At 43.8% G+C, this 7,277-nt stretch overlaps 1 long non-coding RNA gene across 1 annotated transcript in view; it reads left to right on the plus strand.

Moving 5' to 3' along the window:
- Positions 1-439: 439 nt before the first annotated feature.
- The window catches only part of LOC113612765 (uncharacterized), a 30,968-nt gene continuing 24,130 nt past the window's right edge, over positions 440-7,277 (plus strand). The window contains exon 1 of the long non-coding RNA XR_003429955.1: positions 440-1,173. This is a non-coding gene — a long non-coding RNA (uncharacterized LOC113612765). The remainder of the gene's footprint in view (positions 1,174-7,277) is intronic.

Raw genomic sequence — 7,277 nt, forward strand, 5'->3', positions numbered from 1 at the left:
ATGAAGGGGATTCATTTGTAGTTTCCAAATGTGTGCATGCCCAAGACCAGTTACACCATGCCAGTATAAACATGAAAATCAGTCTGCAGTCCCTGGGACCCATATGCAGGCCTAATAAACTGTTTGGCCATTATGATATTAGCTCCCACTTCCCATTCTCCCTAGGTTTGAGTTCTTTCCTTCATTTTTTTGTTTACCTAGCGTATCTATGTGTAGATGAAATAAGGAAGAAAGCCCAAGTCAGTGCAGGCAGGCTTGCTGCTAGAAATTCTCCTGAGATATATACATATCATATATATATAGATAGATAAATATATATCATATATATTTTTATATATAAATTTAATTTTTATTTTATTTTGGAATATAGTTGATTTACAATGTTGTGTTCTACTGATATATTTTTATTAGAGCATTTATGTCATTCTTCCTTGAGTTTTTGTTAGTTGATTAACTCAGGTCTCTCATGCTGAGGGCAGGCTCCTTGAGGGCAAGCCCGTTTTATTCATCTTCATCTCCTGACCACATGACTTTTGCAGCAACACATTAACATGTAATACATATTCAAATATAATTGTGAAATGCCGACATAATGAATGAACACACGAGTGAATGATGTCACAAGCCAAATTCGCTTTCCAATAAAACACCATTTCTACATTTTATTCAAAGAACTCCCAAGGTATAAAAAGCCAGAGACTTGTTCAAGTTCGTAGATGGTCAGTCAAGGAGCAGGGCAGAGAATTTAGGAGTCCTGAGCCCTGGATAGCTGACAACCGGCCATCTCTACTCTCCAGGGAGAGCGAGAGGCCAGGATGGCTGCCGCATGGAGGCCTGTGCTGTGCGTTTTCTTGGATTTGTACACTCCCTTTTTTGTTTCAGACTGACTGAGCCAGGGCTTCTGAAATTTCAGGAGTGAGAGCACCTCTAAGAAAGAGGCAGAACACAGTCAGCACTGCTCCACCTGAAATACGCCCGCCGGTCCTGTTGTGACCGGGGACCTGTGATGACACAGAGCCTATGTTCTGAGTGAGGATGCGTGTGCGCGTGCTCGGGTGATGTGCGTGTTACCGCCGGTTCCCACTCCACGCAGGAGCCTGCCTCAGCGCTTCCCAAGCACATTGGAGCTCTTTACGTGCCCGGCTCTCCTACTAAACTGCGAGTTTCTCGAAGGTGGGTACTATGTCGTCGTCATCCTTGCACGCTCAGTGCCAACAGAGTAGATCAGATTATGAAAGATGAAGCCTGGGACAGGACCCGCCCAGATGGCCCAGCTGCTTTTCCGGGCCAGGGTCTGTGTCTCCCGGGCTAGCCCAAGTCTCTGAAGAGGCAGTGTCCCCCTTGCTCCTTGCTCAACAAGAAGGGCAGAGGTCAGACCAACCGCCTCCCTTCTTGCTTAGCTTAACTCTCTATAAGCTTCGTACTGGATCTTAAGCAGACCTATTCCCACCTGCTTATTTGAGAGCGAGAACCAGTTTGCGGCTTCTTCATGAGGTGTGTAGCAATGGTGTCCCCAGATAGCTTGGGGTGATGAAAGAAATCGGCTTGGGAGACACGCCTCCCTGTTTGTCTTCTCAGCCTTGGGAGTGGAGTGGGCCCCAGTGCAGCTCTGCCCCAACCCTGGCCTCCCTGTGCCCAGGGCTACAAGGGACTCAGAGGTGCTGCTTCTGAGTGTGTGAAAAAGAGCAAAGTTAATGTGAGTCAGAGAAATAATTCCCGGACCGACCTCACCCTAGAATCGTTTCATTAAAATGGGGAGCTGGAGGGGGAGAAAGTCTTTTGCCAAAGTCTCCACTCTGTTCCAACTTGCCTTTGACGTGAGGACTCAGCAGACCCAGGGCTGACGAACCGAGAAGGGCTTGATTTACAGAGCCGTCCTCCGTCCCGGGAGGGCATCAGCGCTGTAAGTGGAGGCTCTAAAGTGTTCGTGAACAGTGTAAGCCGGTCCTGCGCCTCCCTCTGCCCAGCACCCCAGAGTAAATTTCCGAAAGGTGGTAGGACAGAGAAAAAGTTCCTTCTGTTCGGATGCCATTGCGTCTGTTGGAGGAAGAGCCGGACCAGTCGCTGGGTTCTTCAAGGCAGGCGTCTCGAGTTTCCTGCAGCTCTGCTCTCTGCCACCCAGCTTCAGGGGTCTTCCATCAGTCCCACGGGGGCGTGCTGTTTAATGATAGGCACATTGAGAGACAGCTCCAGCTGTCACAGCATGGCCCTAACGGCACAAACATCTGAGTTCCTACAGACTTTTTTCAGACGGTCTGCCCAGTGATACAAGCCCAGCTCGCTTCCCTGGACCACTGCAGTGTTCCACATGCTTCCCTTACAGTGGCGCCTCCAGAATTTCTATAGAAGAGGGTCTTACAGGCCCCAGTACTGCAAATGGAGGCCAGGGCATTTGTCTTAAAGCTGCGCTTTCATGAACCATCAGAAAGGAAACAAACCTAAAAGCATGATTAATGAAAAAATATATACTTTGTTTATATCAGTGAGATACTTCCTTGGGTTTTATGGACATGAAATTCGGGATTTATTTTTTCTTTCTTATAGTCAGTTATTCCAGTTGTATTTTATAGCATTTGCTTTTGCTTAGTTGCTTCCTTCTGGATTATTCTGTGACCTCATTGGCCTGAGAATTTAAAATACATACCTTGTGATTATTTAGCTGAAATTCACTTATTTATTTGCTGAATTAATTGGTTGGGACTTCAGGTAAAGGTAGGTAGTATTGGCCCTGCAAGTGTTCCTTGGCTCCCTGGGGTCCTGGAATGAATGCAGTTGTTTAGAATTAGCCCGACTTCATCTCTAGTAGAAGCACAAAGGATCAGATTGTATCCAAAAAAGGGAGGTTTTTCAGTAGTGTAAGGGGGCAAGTCACCATTCCTCTCCAGATTTCAATTTTCTATAAAATGAAGAGGTTGGCTTAGATGACTAAGGTCTCTTTCTGCTAGCTCTATCTAGCTATCCACCCTTCCATCCTCAGCAGATTAGGTGATGGGGCCTATTACTCAGGTTATTTTCATCTCTCCCATCTATTGACTATAATCCTAGAGTGAGTTCTTTTGTGTCTCCCCAGCCTCATGTCCTCCAATTGCAAAGTAGGGACATTTACCTTGGTCTCTTTTCTACCCACAAGCATTGGCAGGGAACCTCAGCATCTCAGGCAGGAAAGGTGATTGGCCCATCCTTCCTGAAGAACCTCCAGAGCATAGCCAAATAGGGAGGAAGACCCACACCAGCACAGGTGGACACTTCCTTTCTGGGGAGAAGGAAAACAACAGAGAAGGAGAGTAGCTCAAAAAGGGGGCCACCCTCAACCACCCAGACCACAGCTCTGGCAGCAGGGCTCCACCCACCCGTCCCCATGGGGTCTTGGTCACTCTCAAGTTTACAGTATTGGAGCAGGAAGGTCTGCCAAGATCACCTCAATAACTATAATTGTGGAAGATGATATAAGCTGTGTTCAATCTTCATTAAGTTTGAGGCCATCTTTTTCCTTCAGTGGTTAATCCAAAGATTATCTGTTAAACGCACAGAGCCAAACCAGATGAAATAAACAGATGTGGCGCCTTCCCTCTAAGGGTTTATAATCTAACTTAAAGAGCATCCACTCACAATGGGGAAATAAATCCTGGACAGCCTTAAAGAGCATTGAGTCCAAATTGATACTGATTATCTGGTTTTTGACGTACTCGGGATGGGGTGAGGACGGTGGGTTTCAATCCGGGGCAGTGCTCTCAGCACTTTTTGTGTGTTGGACCCAAGGATGTGACTCCCTTATCCACTCAGCAGTCATAAAAAGTACACAGACAACTCAGCTTCAGTCGTAACACTCACTGTACGGACCATGTTGAACGTGCATTGCCAGGTAGTTGTGATTTTTACAGGAACTTGGGCACTGGTGCCCCTTGAACAAGGAAGATATCTATCAAGCTCAATATCATCAATGTCATTAACATAAGTGTTTTCAGTGGTCATAGGACAGATGTGCTGAACTGTGGGTTGTCAACTGGACATCACTGACATCCCCTTCTGAGGTCTTCCTGCCTGGAGAAGAGAAACTGATAGCTGCATTTCCCGGAACCTCTTCTCTGCCTGGTTCCAGGAGGAATCAATCATCCAATGCAAAGCACTTACAGGAGGAAGCGGGAGGAGGAGGGATCATTATTCTCCCCGGGCAGATGGAGGCAGGTACACAGAGAAATGCAGGGTTCAAACCGCTTTCAGATAGATTTTCAGAGAATCACCTGTGTTATGCTACAGGCTGAGATAGCTGGTAGAAACATCTCAGAGATTCATAAGTTTTGTAGTTTCCCAGGGCAGCTCTTGGGGATCACATGCTTCATTGCTGCAGGCTGAGAGCATTTACAATGACTTTTTTGATCTTTGCTTCCCCAGTGGCTGCATAAACCTTACTTCCCCATCTTAAAACTCTTAATACGTGCAACATACACAGTGGCTTCTACTTTTCTGATAAAACCCTGACTAATAGAAAAAGTAATTATTTAAAAATTTAATGTAAAATTAGGAAAAACAGAATGCAGAATGGATGAGAGAAGTATATTGTGTTATAGGAACACCCATAAAGGGAATCTAATCCAGAATTGGGGGATGGAGGAGAGAGACTTCCTGAGAAAGTGGCCTCCAAGCTGAGACTTGAAGGATAAAACTGGGTTAGCTAGTCAAAGTGCATGGGGTGGAGGAGACGGAGGTTGTCTTCAAATTGTGCAAAGACCCCGAGGCCCGAGGGGGCCCAGAGATAGACGCCCCATTTGTCGGGGTGATGGTAGGTGGTGATCGCTAAGAGCAGAGGAGAGATATTACAGGGTTTTTAAATGTAGAGTTTATGTCTTCAAATGATCACTCTGGTTGTGGGACCGAGAATGGATTTCAAGAGAGCAAGATTAAATGTGGGGAGAGCAACAGCCAGCTGTCGTGAGGGTCCATACACGAGACGTCCATAGCTTGGACTTGGGTACTGGCAGTGTGGATAGAGAGACGGTGACAGATGCAAGAAATGCTTAGTAGGTGCACAGGTTAGAGAATGGGAGAAGTCGAGGAGGACTCATTTTGCCCCTATGGAAACTGAAGCTTAGAGGGATTACACAGCTCACCTCAGGTCACATAGCTCAGAAGCAGTGGAGTCAGGATTCAAACCTTAATTTGTGTAACTCTGGAGGCTTTGCTTAATTAAAAGCTCTATAGCATACACAGTCACAGATAGTCAATTTTTAAAAAAGTAATTAGAATGAGGTCCTCACGGCACTCGAGATTACCATTTTACATTAAGATAACACATGGGATAGTGGTCTCTTCATCCCTTATTCTATTCTACATTACTTCCTAGTTGATTTAACTCATTTTCATAAGTTTTTCCTCTATATTTTAAAATGTTGTAATTAAAGGAAAAGGAAGAGGGAAAGAAGATTTCTTCTCACTAATATTTCGGTTTCAACTAAAGGAAAAGCAAAAGGCATTTGTTTCATCGTTTTGACGTACATAAACCTGTAACTTCAGAAGTTCTGAGAGGCTAAAAACCATAACCAGCTGTCGTATTTTGTTTGCCAGAATGACTAAGGTAGTGTGTAAGGTTGGGAAAGCAGTAAAATAATTATCCCATACTGCTCCCAAACACCCACCTCTTCTGCTTTATGGTAGATGGACTAAACATGTCTGAAATAGCTGGAAGCAAATACTGACTTGCCCACGATTCTGACTCCTATCTATTTGCTACTGAGTCTTGAGCCTCCATCTCTAGAACAAACCTCTTTGCTGAGGACACTCTCAAGCGCGTGACTCAGGCTCCTTCAACTTTCTGTGTTCCAGCAATCTCACTGCCCCACACTGCTTTCCTTCCTGAAATCTTCATCATCCACATCTGCAAAACCAGACATTTAAAAAGTTATTCTAGAGTCATTTCTCCCCTATTTCTCACATCAAATCAGCCACTAAATCTGATGGTTTACCTCTTAAATACCTCTTTATTTTTTCCTTTCCTCTGTACTTTCACTATGGCTGCCTTAATACAGGCTACTGTTTCCAAATTCCTGACGGATAATCATTTTTGTGAGGCAGAAACAAGAAATTGGAATTCCCAGGAATTCCCCAAATCACAATTTATTCTGTATTTTTTCCATAACACTTCACTTACGTGTTTTTAAATAATAAAGATTGGCCACAATAATAGACAATGAATCGTTTTTCTGTGATAGGGTTAGACTAAAAGTTTGAAAGGTTTTCTGTGGGGAAAAAAAAGTGTAATAATAAATGCTTGGCTATTACTATTGTGAACCAAAATATTGTGACAAAATTACATGTTTCCATAACATGTAAAAATGACATCTACCTGATATAGGCATTTGATAGTAATTAGAAGGTAAAATTAGAAGGAAACATTAACACAGAATAAATGCCAAGTAAAAATCGTTTTAAAAATCCAAAGATAATATCACAAATATTTAATATTTAAACCTTACTCTTAAAATAAAATTGTAAATCTCACAAGCATGAATTTTACTATCCAGTAGTGAAATCTTAGTTTTAGGACAAGCATTCCAGATGTAGAAAAATGTCTTTCATCTCGTGTTAAGGTTCGCGGAATTGGTTGGTTGAGGATGTGTTCAAAAGCATCTTCAAATTGGGCGATTAGTGAACATGTTGCTTCAGATCAGGTCATTTCCTTTTTTAGTAACAAAAATATGTTGTCTGTTTGGCCTGGTTTTTGTTTTGCCATTGAAATAGACGTTGCTGGGCCTCCCTGGTGGCGCAGTGGTTGGGAGTCCGCCTGCCGATGCAGGGGACGCGGGTTCGTGTCCCGGTCCGGGAAGATCCCACGTGCCGCGGAGCGGCTGGGCCCGTAAGCCATGGCCGCTGAGCCTGTGCGTCTGGAGCCTGTGCTCCGCAACGGGAGAGGCCACAACAGTGAGAGGCCCGCGTACCGCAAAAAAAAAAAAAAAAAGCAACGTTTATTTCTTTTTCTTTTTTTTTTTGCGGTACGCGGGCCTCTCATTGTTGTGGCCCCTACCGTTGCAGTAAAAAAAAATTCCTATTTTTACTGTGGTGATGGTTTCATGGGGTTATACACAGGTTAAAAGTCATCAAATCATACACTTTAAATATGTGTAATTTGTGCTATGGAAAGTTATATCTTAATAAAGTTGAAAGGAGAGAAGACAGAGTGAGAGGTTGAGAGAGAGAAAGATGGGGATGGGGGAAGAAAAATGTTTTCTTTACTGAAGGATGCCAGCTGATATATAAATATATTTTATATATATACATATATA

This window comes from Aethalodelphis obliquidens, unplaced genomic scaffold (genome assembly GCF_003676395.1).
Source record: "Aethalodelphis obliquidens isolate GAN/ISIS:26980383/991018 unplaced genomic scaffold, ASM367639v1 scaffold82, whole genome shotgun sequence".
NCBI lineage: Eukaryota > Metazoa > Chordata > Mammalia > Artiodactyla > Delphinidae > Aethalodelphis > Aethalodelphis obliquidens.